This window comes from Mustela erminea, chromosome 4, assembly GCF_009829155.1.
Source record: "Mustela erminea isolate mMusErm1 chromosome 4, mMusErm1.Pri, whole genome shotgun sequence".
NCBI classification, from domain to species: domain Eukaryota; kingdom Metazoa; phylum Chordata; class Mammalia; order Carnivora; family Mustelidae; genus Mustela; species Mustela erminea.
This window is the reverse complement of record NC_045617.1, coordinates 128889966-128905498: the sequence shown is the minus strand read 5'-3', so window position 1 is coordinate 128905498 and position 15533 is coordinate 128889966. Positions and strand designations below refer to the sequence as shown.

Genomic DNA, 15533 nt, shown 5'->3' with positions numbered 1-15533 from the left:
TTTCCCTGATGATTAGCGATGTTGAGCCCCTTTTGATGTATCTGGGGGTCATTTGTATGTCTTTGTAAAATGTCTATTCAAGTCCTCTGACCATTTTTTAAATGGGTTTTTAATATTTTTATATTTTTGCTATTGAATTTTATGAATTCCTTATATATTTTGGATATTAATACCTTATCAGACACATGGTTTGCAAATATTTTCCCCATTCTGTAGGTTGACTTTTCATTTTGTTGTTTGCTCCTTTTGTTGTATAGAGCTTTTTAGCTTGATATAGTCCCACTTGTTATTTGTTTTTGTTGCTTTTGCTTTTGGTGTCATATCCAAAAAATCATTGCCAAGACCAATGTCAAGGAGACTTCCTCTATGTTTTCTTCTAGGAGTTATATATGGTTTCAGGTCTTATGTTTAAGTCCTTAATCCACTTTGAGGTAATTTCTGTGAATGGTGTTAAGCAGGGATTCAATTTCATTATTTTGCACACACATATCTAGTTTTCCCAGCACCGTTTATTGAATCAACTATACTTTCCCATTTGAATATTCATGGCTTGTCAAATATTAGACCTTGTCAAACATTAGGATAAGTCATATGTGATTATTTCTGATTTATTTCCAGGTTCTCTGCTCTGTTCCATTGATCTATGTGTCTGTTTTTATGTTGGGACCATACTGCTTTGATTATTATAGCTTTGCAATGTAGTTTGAAATCAGGAAGTATGGTGTTTCCAGCTTTAAGATTGCTTTGGCTATTCTGGGTCTGTTGTGGTTCTATAGGAATTTTAGGATCTTTTTTCTCTACCTGTGAAAATGGCGTTGGAATTTTGAGAGAGATTGCATTAAATTTATAGACAGACTTGGATAATATGGACATTTTAACATAAACTCTTCCAATTCATAAGCATGACATATTTTTTCACTTATTTGTGTCTTCATCAATATCTTTCACGAATGTCTTATGGTTTTTGGTGTATAGATTTTTCACTTTCTCGGCTAAATTTAGTTCTAAGTATTTTAGTGTTTTTGATACTGTTGTAAATGGGATTTAAAAAAAAACTTTTTTAGATCATTCTTAGTAATAGTATTGCTTTTTAAATATTAACCCTACATCTTGAAACTTTACTAAATATATTTATTAGTTCTAGTAATTCTAGTAGTTTTTTCATATTTTCCTTAGGATACTCTATGTAGACAATCATATCTGCAAGTTAATAGTTTTTCTTCTTTATTTCTAATCTGTATGACTCATTTCTTTTTCTTGCCTATCACACTGGGTATGGCTTCCAGTTTAATGTTGAACAGGAGTGATGGGAGCTACTATCTTTGCTCTGTTCTTTTTTTTCTTTTTTTCCCTTGCTCTGTTCTTGATCTCAGTAAGAAAACAGTCTTTCACCAGTCAAAATGATGTTAACTCTATATTTTCATAGATGCCCTTTGTCAGATTGAAGAATTTACCTCTTTGCTGTGAATTTTCATCATGAATGAGTGTTAAATTTTGTCAAATACTTTTTCTGCATCAATGGAGATGATCATGTGGTTTATTTCTTTTATTCTGTTGACATGGCGAATTAATGTTGATGGACTTTCAAATGTCAAACTAATCTTGAATTCTTGAGAAAATTCCCACTTGAATGTGATGGATATGATGTGATATTCTTTCAAAATATTGTTTGGTTTTTTTTCTCAATATATTGTTAACAAATTTTGCCTTTATGTTTATGAAGAGTATTAGCCATTGTTTTATTTTTTTTTTTTTTAAGTTTTTTACACTAGGGTAATGTTGGCCTCATGAAATGAGATAGAAATGTTCCTCCTCTTGTATTTTCTGAAAGTATTTGGGTAGGGTTAGTATTATTTCTTCCTTAAATATTTGATAGCATTTGTCAGAGAAGTCATCTAAACCTGAATATTTATATAAAGGTTTTAATTGTAATTCCATTTCTTTAATACATAGAAGTCTATCCATACCTTTTATTACTTCTTGTAACAGTTTTGGCAATCTGTATTTTTTAAGGAATGTGACAATTTATCTAATCTTTCAAATTTATTGGCATGTAGTTGTTCATGCTGTTCCCTTATTATGTGTTTAATATTTGTAGAATTTATGGTAATATTCCTTCTTTCATTCCTGACATTGACAATTTGTGCTTTCTTGTTCAATCTAGTTAGAGTCTTATCAATTTCACTTATCTCAAAGAACCAGGTTTTGGTTTCATTATTATTCTCTGTTGTTTGCCATTTTCTGTTTTTTTTTTTTTTTTTTTTAATATGGAACGCTTCACAAATTTGTGTGTCATCCTTGCGCAGGGGCCATGTTAATCTTCTCTGTATCGTTCCAATTTTAGTATATGTGCTGCCGAAGCAAGCAAGCAAGAAAATAGTAGTCATAATTTGTTCTTTGTCTTGACAATAATAGTCATATTAGTTTAATATTGACTCAAAAACACACAATTAAAAATTATTACGGATCCCTATTTGAAAGGTAAGGAAAGTGTAGAGATAGTTTATGAGAACTATATCTTAATTTTCAAAATAGGAATTCAATAATAGACTAATGTGGATTAATTAGTAAATTGCAGAATAAGCATACCACTTTGAAATGTGAGAGTAAATACTGGAAGAAGGAGCTAAAGGGATTGAAAATGGTAGTATTTAGGAAGTGAAAGTGGAGAGTTATGTAGGAGACTATAATTTCTCATAAAATGTTTTTTTGGGGGGGATTGAGTTTGACTTTTAAAATATGTGCATGCTTTATATTGATAAAAGAAAAATAAATTTAATACTTTATTATCAGAATAGGAAAAAACACGGCTGGGAAATACCAAGGTTGGGAAGACCACTTTTTTTTTTTTTAACCACTGTTGTTGATGTTGATGTCTTGGGTACGGGGGAAAAACAGAGTGAATTAAGTTGAGGGAAGCAGCTGAGAGTCCTAAGAGGGAGTGCAGAACTGGTCTCAAGGTATATGCCTCTGACTTAGAATATTGTTAAAAGATGCTTTTGATTTCCATTAAGTCAAAAAACAATTGTTCATTTGCTTGTATTCTGATAGAATTATAAAGGTGACGTTAGAAAGCCTGCTGTGATCAAGGTTCTGGTTGCCACATAAATATACCCAAACGTATTATTAGATAGCTCTTTACAGTTTACAAAAAGAAATTTCATATCCTCGTGTTAGCTCCGCAGTGTTGTGATTAGATAGTATCTTCATTTTGTAGCTGGGTTTAGGTTAAAAGATTAGCTCAAGGTCACACTGGTGATAAGTGCTAGAGGGTGGACTCTAAACTTATTACTTCCACTAATAATTCCATAATATACATAGTCATATCACAAAACAATTTTAAGTATGCTGATTTATTTAACTGAGTATTTTCATAACTATAACCTGATTACTTGAAAGGTAGATATCAGGCTGTAACATAGTGATTTTGGTTTGAATGAGTTTGGATATAGACTATACTACAGTTACTTGCTGCATGACCTTGAGAACATTTTTTAATTTATCCGAGCCTTTTTTTCTCTATCCGAAACAGGATATTACTGCTTTCCTCATAGGGCTGTCCTTTAGAGTTAACATATGTAAGATGTTTATTACAGTTCATGGAGGTTAGTATGGACTCAATAATTGCTTAATTGTATGATCATTTTTGTTAACTATACAAATAACTGTGAGATTATTTAATGATTCATGCTTTCTATTTTTTGTATATGAGAACAGCAATATTGGCTCCCTATCAAAAATAATGATGTTAAGTTTTCCTAGTGGAATGCTCAGTTAAAAAAAAAAAAAAACTAAAGCATGCATATATGAACATCAAAGTTAAACTGAGATTACTTAAATTACTTATTTTAGAGATCATCTTTTCAGTGTCATGAATCACTAAGAATCAGACTATCATGGTATGATCTATATATGTTTGTAAAATAGTATAAATGCAGAGAAAAATGTGGAGAGGTATCTATCAGATAGTTAATGGTGGTCATCATTAAGGGTTGGGATCATGGTGTGAGACATTGACCGATTTATTGGTATTTTTAGTGCTTTTTAAAAAATAATGACGAGATTTTTTTTTAAAAGATTTTATTTATTTATTTCACAGACAGAGATCACAAGTAGGCAGAGAGGCAGGCAGAGAGAGAGGGAGCAGGCTCCCTGATTCCAGGACCCTGAGATCATGACCTGAGCCGAAGGCAGAGGCTTTAACCCACTGAGCCACCCAGGCGCCCCAATGAAGAGGTTTTTATAGCCTTTTATAACCTAAAAAAGAATATAATTTTAACATAATTAAATGAAAAATAAGCCTTCCTTTATTAAAAGGGTTTGGCGTGACTTGCTCCATTCTGGTTTCTAGTGACCACTTCTTCCTAAATGCTCTGAAATCTCCCTCATGGTTGACAGCAGCTGATAGGTCTTTAGTTCTAGAATTTCTGTAAGCATCAATGATGCACTGCTGTCCTAGAATTTGCATCTGGTTTCCATACAGAAGGTGTGTTCCTTGGTTTTCTCTGGACCTGGTAGTCAAAGTATTTTAGGGATTAGAGAAAATTTGCTCATTTTAAATGACAGACTTCGCTGCTGGTCTTTCCAGCCATGAATATGACCTGCTGAGGACATTACTGCTGTCAAAACCATTTTAATCAAACATATTTATAAATATACTTTAAAAAGAAAGTTTGGCTTTATCTCACACCCCAAGATGGCATTCAAGCTTTTCTTTTTAATTATTCCTAGAGTTATTTCTAAAACCAATGCTGCACTCAGTTGTAACCTTTCTTGCCCATCAGGGGCTGTCCCTAGCTCCCTTCCTGAATTCCACCTCTCCATGTTTTCCCTTTGCCCCTTTCTTTCTGGAGTTCGGGCTTCTTCCCGGAGCTGGGAGGGGGTGGGGAGTGGCTGGCTTTGGCTCCAGCAGCTGCAAGAGCAGCTTGGCTTCCTGCAACCCCAGGCAGCCTCCCTTCTACTAAGGGCTCTTCTAGTTTGGTGCCCAGCAGCTGCCAGGAGAATCCCAGAATTTCAAATGCTTTCAGATCTCACCTTAGTATGGTCTTAAAAATGTCATCATTCTCCCTAAGTTGACAACATCCGTGCGGAGGAGGATGTCTAGGGAATATTAGTTCTATCTGGATGCTCCTCCTGTTAGTGACTTGTCCTTTTGAATGTAAATAAATGCAATTCAGGTACCAGCTCTTTTCAAGGTGGGGTGCATTAACATCAGCAAAACTTGCCCAGAGTGCTACTGGTTGAGTTTTATTTCAGGAATTGCCAGGAGCTGGCTGCTGCTGCTCTGGTGGCTAAATGTGGAACCACCCAGGAGATCTTTGTCACCTCCAGGGTGAGTTTGTGAATACTTATTGTCTAGACTCAAGTTTTGACGTCTACTCATATTTCATTCTCAATCTTTACACTCACTTGAGTGTGAAACTTGAAAAGAAATGACTTCTGGGATGACGTCCCTTTCGAAAGAGTTGAGAACATTTCCAAAAAAGGATGTCGCAGCTTCTGTTCTGAGCAAAGGGGAAAGTTGATGAGATTATTTGATGATTAAGATTCTAGGGGATTAGCTGGGATTTCTGATAGGTTTTCCATCAAATACGTAGATAAGTGACAAATCCTCTTCCCAAAGGCTGACATCAGAGCAGAGTTTGTGTGTGTGTGTGTGTGTGTGTGTGTGTGTGTGTGTGTGTTCGGCCTCATTCAAAGCTGCTTTTTGAGAAGCTCAGGCTTTAGTTTCCAGAACAAAACCATAACTTGGAACCCCTCTCTGAATACATGGAGGACGTGTTTCCTGTCTCAAAGAGCAACCTGTGTTGGTACCTTCTAACAGAGATGTAAAACCTGCTTGTCAGAGAGCCTGAAGTTGGACATTCAATTCTGCCAGATACCGTTGACATTTAATGTGTTCATTCCTTGGTCTTTCCATCTATAAAATGGGTATAGTCGTAGTATCTACACACAGGGTGGTTATGAAGATGAGTGACACGAAGCATGCTGAGCACTGGAAACCTTGCTCTGTGCTAGTGAGGGGTACTAGGAGGGAGGTGTACTAGATGCAGTGGTGGTTTTGTTGTTTTTCTTGTTACTTATCTTAAATATTCAGCTTCAGCCAAAGTCCAGTAACAGCATTGATCTTTGAGAATAATGATAATAACAGTTGCTAGCATTTATCAGGCACTTACTGTGTGCATGGTTTTATATATTTATTCCTCACTACAAGCCTGGGAGGAGAAGCCCAAGGTATATTCTTTTTTTTTTTTTTTTTAACCTTTTTAACTTAAATCCAATTAAGTAACATATAATGTATTATTGGTTTCAGTGGTACAGGTCTGTGATACATCTGTCTTACACAATTCACAGCATTGACCATAGCACATACACTTCCCAGTGTCCATCACCCAGGCACCCTGTCCCTCCCCGCAACCTCCCCTCCAGCAACTCTCAGTTTGTTTCTCTTACGATTTGTCTCCTTCTCTGGTTTCATCTTGTTTTATTTTTTGCCCAAGTTGTGTTCTATATCTTCCTCCCTCTATTGCATCCTGATGCTCGGTCGGATGAGATGAGCACGAGGCTGCCTCCAGAGTAGAAAGTTCCTTCACAGGCTGTGATGTAGCCTTATGTCCTTAACCGTTACTGAAGGTCAATGTGTGGAATAGCCACATGATAAACACTTTGTTGAAAATGGTGCATTTCATTTGTCCAGTGACCTTTAAGGAACTGTATATCATAGGTTTGTCTGAGAGCCAAGAAAAAGTTTGTCTCTCTTGATGTTTACTCTTAGTAGACAGATGTTTGGGCTTAACACCTAGAGACTCTGATTTAGTAAGTTTGGGTCTGGTCGGATAACTGATTTTTTAAAATTCTCCCTTCTTCTGTGCATCTGAGGCACAGCCAGGGTTAGGAACCTCTAATGGGGCTCATCAGCTTTCCTGGCTTGGTATGTTTCCCTGATTGGTATGATGGAGCTAGGATTTGTGCTCCCTGAAACAGGAAGTCTGTGTCCCCAGAATTCATATATTCAATACTAAGAGCAATGTGATGGTTTGGAGGTGGGGCTTTGGGAAGTAATTAGGTCATGAGGGCCTGGGTAAGTGGGATTAGAGTTCTCATAAAAGAGAACCCAGAGAGTGCCCTCACCCCTTCCACCATGTGACAATGTAGCAAGAAGATGGACTTCTATGAACCAGGAAGTGAGTCTGACAGTGGTTTAGTCGACACTGAATCTGTAGGTGCCATGATCTTGAACTTCCCAATCTTCCAAAACTGTGCTAAAGGAACTTCTGCTGTTTATAAGCCACCTGGTCTATTAAGGTGTTTTATTATAGCAACCTGACTGGACCAAGATATTTCCTTGTACCTAGGTTTTCTGATAGGATTTTTGCACACTTTTCATGCCTCATCTCTTGTTCTTTAACTTAATGCTTTTATAGTTCACATGTCGTTTATTGTAAAATGCCTCAAATCTGTTTTTGGCATTAAAAAATTAGTGGGAGAATGAATGTAATTGGACACCTAAAGTTTTCAACAGGTTTTCCTTAAAACTATTTTTTCTTTCTATCACTCTTTCCTCTACCTTCATCATTTTTAATTAATTGTTTGACAAAGTAAACAATTACATTTATTTACTTTAAAAAAGCACTAATGTATTCTAAAGGGAGACTGGCTCACTCTCAAATGTCTTGAGGCGCCATAATTGTGAGGAGGGACTGTTCTAGGTGAAGGAGTTCAACCCAAGATAATGAGATCCGAGAGGGCCATAATGAGTTCAAAGGAAGGCACTGGAATAAAGGCAGACCCAGAGGTTGTTAATGTAGGGTGGAGTTAGTCTCATCTCAGGGGCCTCCCACTCCATTCCGCTGGTGTAGATTTAGATGCACTCTTTGCTGACAGAATGCCAGTGTGCAGCAATTATTTCCTGTTTGTTAATGATATGATAGGACATGTGTGAAGATGAACTTGGCCTAGGTCTCTGAACATAGCCTTTACAATCATCTCCCTTGCTTTACGGTGGCCTTCCTCAAATAAAAAGAGGTGATTCCCGGGGCACCTGGGTGGCTCAGTGGGTTAAGCCGCTGCCTTCGGCTCAGGTCATGATCCCAGGGTCCTGGGATTGAGCCCCGCATCGGGCTCTCTGCTCAGCAGGGAGCCTGCTTCCTTTCCTCTCTCTCTGCCTGCCTCTCTGCCTGCTTGTGCTCTCTGTCTGTCAAATAAATAAATAGAATCTTTGAAAAAAAAAAAAGAGGTGATTCCAAAGGTCACTGCAAGATTACAAAATAATAGGTCCAGACTTACGTGCTGTTATGTGCGGGAGGATGACTGATCGCGGCCTGGATGAATTGACACCAGCTTAAGTCTGGAGCTGGGTCTAGATGAGTACGTTCGTTTGCTCCTGTCTTCTGCACAAGAAAAATATATTTTTTTCTTATTTAGTGTGAAAAGTACTTCAATACCACCAGACCGTATTGAAATAATCAATCTGATGGAATGGTTTTCATATTAAATTTTGAGGAATGCTGTACAGCTCTTCATTATTTCCTCTGCTGTTGATCACCATTTTTGACTCACAACTAAATTCAACCAGTCTTTTTCACTCCAGAGGTGACCATAACCCAACCGTGTAATTTGGGTATTTCCTCCCGGTTTTCCAAGGCATCAGTTGTTCAATCTATACTTTTTTAAGTACCTGCTAAGTGTACATTTTCATGCTAGATACTGTCACTGCCCTTTAGAAATTCACCATTAAATTGGGACAATACATTATGAATACAATAAAAAAATGAAAATGATTGGCAATATAAAGCAGTGTAAATTAACTGTAATAAAGGGGGTGGAAACACACATTGCAGGAATTCAGAGGCAGGCATAATCACGTGGGCTGGCGAGTTCAGGGAAGGCTTCCCCAGAATGGTGTGACCTGGTCGACAGCAGAGCCGTATCTCTGGATACTCCTGTATAGAAACTCTCTGCTTCAGCCACAGTCTGTGTACCTGTGAACATTCTTTCCCCTGTTCCCCAGCATCTCTTTGCCAATGCCATTCCTCTCATCTAGAATGTCTAACCTCTTTCTCTGCTCAGCATATTTCTCCCCAAGTTTCCAAACACAGATTACAAGGGTCCTCAAATATGTAGCTTAAAGATGGGAACTCCCCACTTTTGAGTAAACTTACAAAATGGTAAGTATGAACCAAGGCTGAATTTATGAAAAGAGAATAATTTTTAAACATTCAATATCACAGGCATATGCCTCCTATTTATTATTATTTCCTAGGACGTCTGAGAAGGACCTAAAATTATTTACTTATTTATTGCCGCCTACTCGAGAAGGGGATTAAAGACAAGGCAACCTTAGCCAGTGTCAGGAAATCAAAATATCTCTAGACTCTAGATCCCAGAGACAATGTCTAGAGATAGTTTTGGTTGTCACAACTTAGATGGAGGGTGGGTGCTCCTAGCATCTAGGGGATCAAGGAAGCTGTTAAACATCCTACAATGCCCAGGACATTCTCTCCACAACAAAGAATGGTCTGGACTAAAATGTCAATGGTGCTGAGGTTGAGAAACCCTGTACTGGAGAAACTAAGAAGTTACTAATTGATACCAGTTAAGAGAAGGTTGCTTGGAAAGATTTACCTCCAAGGAAAGGAAAACAAAATAGCAACTTACAACAGTTCGGCTTTCAACATTCGGACCAGAAAATGAAATTAAAAAAAAGTTTGGCTCGTTCATTAGAATGTGCCATTGACAATCTTTTAATGCCCTGCAGCTGCATTTTTGCAGCTGACATTTCTGACTTTGACCATACATGTAGCAATGCCAAACAAATGACTTCAGGGAAACCATACCACTGAATCATTGCCAAGTGGTATCGTCATCCTTTAATTTGTTTAGTTTCTCCTTGGGTGTGTCAAGAGCTTCCACCTTCCCAGGTGTGACCAGCTTAGACAATTCTTCCCAGTTCCCATTTCTCTCTGAAGGAAGTGCAGTGTGTATGGTCAAGGTTGGGGAGGGACAAAAGTCCATGATGAAATAATCCTGAAGGGATCCCAGAAAATTCTCTCTGGATTTTCCCTTCGTAGGGTTGTGGCCTTGGCTGAACAGAGGCTGTTGATGAACCTTAACTATTGTTTTGTATATTTAGAATACATTTACTTTGGGGGACTAGGGCTCAGAGATTATTTCAACTTTATTTGGATGATTAATATGTACAACTTATGGTCATTTTTTTTATAACTTTTTTTTTTAAGATTTTATTTATTATTTATTTGACAGAGAGAAATCACAAGTAGATGGAGAGGCAGGCAGAGAGAGAGAGGCAAGCAGGCTCCCTGCTGAGCAGAGAGCCCGATGCGGGACTTGATCCCAGGACCCTGAGATCATGACCTGAGCCGAGGGCAGCGGCTTAACCCACTGAGCCACCCAGGCGCCCCTATGGTCATGTTTTAAAATAGAAATGATTTGCACATTATGTGTCAGGTGAGCATAATTTTTAACCCTGGGAAATCGATTAATTAATGCACCAAGTACTGATTGCATGTCCAGTATGTACAGACATGGTACTAGGCTCAATGTTAGGAAGATTTATAGTCTGGTCTGGGAGACAGCCAGGAAAAAGACAATCACAATCCAGTGTGCTGAGTATGATGGTGGGGACAATTAGGCAGCACTGTGGGAGCACAGTGGGAAGTCCCTTACCTGAGACCTGAGAATTGAGACTTGGGGTTTGGTAGGAGTTAGTGATATGAAGTGTATGGGGAAGTAGAGGCAAGGAGTGGACAATGATATTTCACTAAGAGTGGTTAGCGTGTGCAAAAGTTCACAAGGCAAAAAAAAAAATCATGGAGAATTCAGTGAACTTAAAAGGTGTTCAGCAGAACTATTTTAAAGGTACAGATTAAGGATTCAGGAGCATATGTAGGTGAAATGTTTTTTCATGGGTTTGATCAATTAAGGATGCTATGTGGAATGAGGGGAGAACTAGACCTAGAGAAGTACAGTCAAGAGATGGGTAAAAGAATAAGAACCAAGACTTGTGAAATGTGGCAAGAGAAAGTAAGACAAGCCACAGCTGGTAGGAAATATTTGCAATACCATTATGTAAAGAACTTTGACAAATCAATAAGGAAAAAGTGAACAACTCCACTGAAAAATCGGCAAAAAGAAATGAAAAAGAGTTTCATTAAGAATGAAGAGATTGGGGGTGCCTGGGTGGTTCAGTTCCTTAAGGATCCGATTCTTGGTTCCGGCTCAGGTGGTGATCTCAGTGCTGTGGGATGGAGTCCTGCTCTGGGCTCTGCGCTCAGCATGGAGTCTACTGGTCCCTCTCCTTCCTTCTCTACCCTCTTATCTCAAAAATAAGCAATAAATCAACAGAATAATAATAAAAAAAGGAAATGAAGAGATCCTCAACCTTGTTGATAATCTGGGAAATGCTAATTTGAACCACAGAAGATAACCATTTCTCATGCATGTGATTAGCCAATTTAGAAAAAAATATTTGACAATATCCAATACTGGCAGAATGTGGAGCAATGTATGCTGCTGGTGGGGGAGCCAATGAGCACAACCACTTTGAAAAAAATTGGCAATAACTTAGTAAATATGAAAATACATGTATTTTACCTGTTTAAGGCTGTTAGGAGGCATGTGGCAGTATTGCTTATGATGACAAAAAACTGGAAATAAGAAAAATATCTGCTAATGGTAGAATAGAAGAATATGTTTTTGTCTATTCACACAACAGGATGGTATAAAGCTATGAAAATTAACAAACTACAACTCTATATATGTTATGGATTGAATTGTGTCCTTGCGAAATTCTTTGATCTTGAACTTCTAAACTCTACCACGGTGAGAAAATAAGTTTCTGTTGCCTAAGCCACTCAGTCTGTGGTCCTTTGTAATGGCAGCCCTTGCAAACAATGTGTCCATATGAATGGATCTCAAAAATATAAGGTTGAATCAAATTGAATCAAATTGCAAGTCACAGAAGAACACTTAGAGTGTGATTCCATTTAGGTGGAGATTTTAAAAAGGACATATAGAGTTTAGGGATATATACACATATAATAATTCTTACATTCTGACACTCCCTTCAAAAGATGGAGCTTAATTCCCTTTCCTTTGAATATGGATTGAACTATATGGGTCGACTCACTTCTAATGAATAGAATAAAGCGTAAGTTATAGTGTGTGACTTTTGATATTAAGTCATAAAAGACAGTGAGGTTTCCTCCTTTCTCTCTCTTTGATCACTTGCTCTAGGAGAAGCCACATGTCACGTGCTAAGGGCACTCAGATAACCTAATAAAGAGGACCTGATGTCTCTTGCCAACAGCCATTTGAGCGCACTATCTTGAAAATTTATCTGCAGCCCCAGTCAAACCTTCAGATAACCCCAGCACTGGTAAAAGTCTTTTTTTTTTTTTTTAAAGATTTTATTTATTTATTTAACTGACAGAGATCACAAGTAGGCAGAGAGACAGGCAGAGAGAGAGGGAGGAAGCAGGCTCCTCTCTGAGCAGAGAGCCTGATGTGGGGCTTGATCCAAGGACCCTGAGATCATGACCTGAACCGAAGGCAGAAGCTTTAACCCACTGAGTCACCCAGGTGCCCCAGCACTGGTAAAAGTCTTGAGTGCCACTTCATGGATTCAGAAACACCCAGTGAAGATTCTCCCAAATTTCTGAACACCGACTGGTGAAGTAATACATGTTTATTGTATTAAGCCGTCAAGTTTTGGGGTAATTTGTTACATAACAATAGATAACTAATATACAATATATACTAGAAGAAAAACAAGGGAGTGATAAATATAAATTCCAGGACAGTGGTAACTTTTTGGGTGGAAGAAAGGAGATACAATTAAGCAGGGGGACAGAGATACCTCAAAGATACTGGTGATGTTTTATTTATTTTTAATTTGGGTAGCAAGTGCACACGTGTTCATCTCATTATCTTTAAAAAAGTGCATAGATCGGGGCGCCTGGGTGGCTCAGTGGGTTAAGCTGCTGCCTTCGGCTCGGGTCATGATCTCGGGGTCCTGGGATCGAGTCCCGCATCGGGCTCTCTGCTCAGCAGGGAGCCTGCTTCCCTCTCTCTCTCTCTCTGCCTGCCTCTCTGCCTACTTGTGATCTCTGTCTGTCAAATAAATAAATAAAATCTTAAAAAAAAAAAGTGCATAGATCTGTGCTATGTACACATACACATTATATGTCTATTATATATGGGAGATATCTTTTTAAAAAATAACAACTGTGGTCAGAGAAGTAGAAAAAAATCCAAAAGTCAAGTTTCATGGCAGCTAAGAAATGAATGAGGGCATCTAGAGCAGGTAATGGTGCTTAAGAAGTAGGGCTGACTAGAGAAATACAGGATGGTTACCAGACTGCACTGAGCATCTAGTTTGAGTTTTCAGACCACTCATGTGGAGTGGCAGCCACCTGTCAGGCTGGGTGGCTTCTCTCCAGCCAGTCTCAGTGTCCCAGATTAAGCATGAAGAACACATATCATAAATAGCTCTGAGAAACAAAGTTTTGCCCTTGCCATCACACCCCAGCTCAAGTGTCAGATCTTCTGTCCCATGGCCTGTCCCTCCCTCGCTTAGGTGGGTAATTCCTCTTCTTGTGCCTTCACTAAAATAATGACGACAATTGTTAACACTTACAACACTTGCTCATGTGCCTGAAGTACTATGTTAATGGTTCTCAGGCATAACTTCATTTCATCTTCACCACCACTCTATAGAGTAAACACTCTTTTTATCCCTATTTTACTAAAGGGGTTACACTATAGACTGAGTGGGGGCCAAGAACTGTTCAAATCTAAAGCACCAGGGCACAACCATCACTCCACACTGCTGCGTAAGGGACAGGCACATGCAGAGATCTCAGCCCATGTTGCAGTTGAGATCAAGGATAGCTCTATGATTTTTTTGTTTTTGTTTTTGTTCTTCTAAGATTTTATTTATTTATTTGAGAGAGAGAGTAAGTGAGAGAGCATGAGATGGGGAGGGGCGGGGGAAGGAGGAGGGGTAGAGAGAGAGGGAGAAGCAGGGGCTTGATCCCAGGAGCCTGGGATCATGACCTGAGCAGGAGGCAGCTATTTAACTGACTGGGTCACCCAGGCACCCCATGGATAGCTTTATATTTTTTATGGCTCTGCCAGATTGTGAGCTACTAGGTGGTTCAGGTCTGTCTTATTTTTTTAAGATCTTTTATTTATTTGATACACACACAGTGAGAGAGAGAGAGAGAGAGAGAGAGAGCGCACACACACAAGCACTGGAGTGGCAGGCAGAGGGAGAGGGAGAAGCAGGCTCCCAGCTGAGCAGGGAGCCTGATACAGGGCTCAATCCCAGGACCCTGGTGTCATGACAGAGCTGAAGGCAGATGCCCAACCGACTGAGCAACCCAGGTGCCCCAGGTTCAGGTCTGTCTTAACCCAGCTTTGTGCCCTAGAACCTGCTCAACCAAATGAGTAAATGAATGAGTGTTGGATGATAATGTGAAATACTTTGTTAGAGATTTCTATTCCTTCTGTAGCATACTATGTCAGTGCTCTTTGCCCGTGTTGTGGACTAGATATTTGTGTCTGTCCCCTACGACCCTCCACTGCCCAGCCCCAGATTCCTATGTTGAAACTACCTTCCAGTGTGTTGGCATTTGAAGGTGGGGCCTTTGTAAGATGACTAGAAATACATGAAGTCATGTGGGCGGAGCTCTCAGAATGGGATTAATACCCTTAAAGTCAGAGAGATTGCTTTTCATCTCTACTCTTTGCAATGTGAAGATAAAACCAGAAGAGGACCATCTACCACCTGGAAAAGGATTTTCACCAGAAATTCACCATGCTGGCACTTGCTCTTACACTCTTAGCCTCCAGAACTTTAAGAAATAAATTTGTTATTTATAAACCCCCCAATCTATGGTACTTTGTTATAGCAGCTGAAAAGGACAAAGGCAGTCCATATCACCTGGGATCCCTTTCCAGTTTTATATACACTTGTTCCCACATTGCTTTCAATCCCAAGGGCTAGTGCCTGTGTCTCTGCCACACACATTATCACAGGCCTGCCCCGACACTGCTTTTCTGCATTCACAGAGAGATAGCAGTGTTTGGATATTTATGTTCTCCCAAGGGCAGCCTGTGGCCAATGACAAATGAATGTGTGGGTATAAAGGGTCCAGCTCCTTTGCTTCTGACTAGGACAGTTCTCCTCATGTGGGACTGAGTCAAAGTCTTCCTCCATGGGCAGGTGGTATTTTCAAAGATGACCACAGAGAGTCACCTGGGTGGCTTGGTGGGCTAAAGCCTCTGCCTTCGGCTCAGGTCATGATCCCAGGGTCCTGGGATGGAGCCCTGCCTTGAGCTCTCTGCTCGGCGGGGAGCCTGCTTCCTCCTCTCTCTCTCTCTGCCTGCCTCTCTGCCTACTTGTGACCTCTGTCAAATAAATAAAATCTTAAAAAAAAAAAAGATGACCACAGAGTACATCGCATCCCATATGCTCTCCTGTGTTCAAGGTTTGAGGCCCAATTCTCCTC

The 15533-nt window shown here is 39.2% G+C and overlaps 1 non-coding gene across 1 annotated transcript; it reads right to left on the bottom strand.

Moving 5' to 3' along the window:
- Positions 1-2261: 2261 nt before the first annotated feature.
- On the bottom strand, positions 2262-2368 carry LOC116589540. The gene has a single exon (XR_004285315.1). It is a non-coding gene; the product is annotated as a U6 spliceosomal RNA (small nuclear RNA).
- Positions 2369-15533: the final 13165 nt, after the last annotated feature.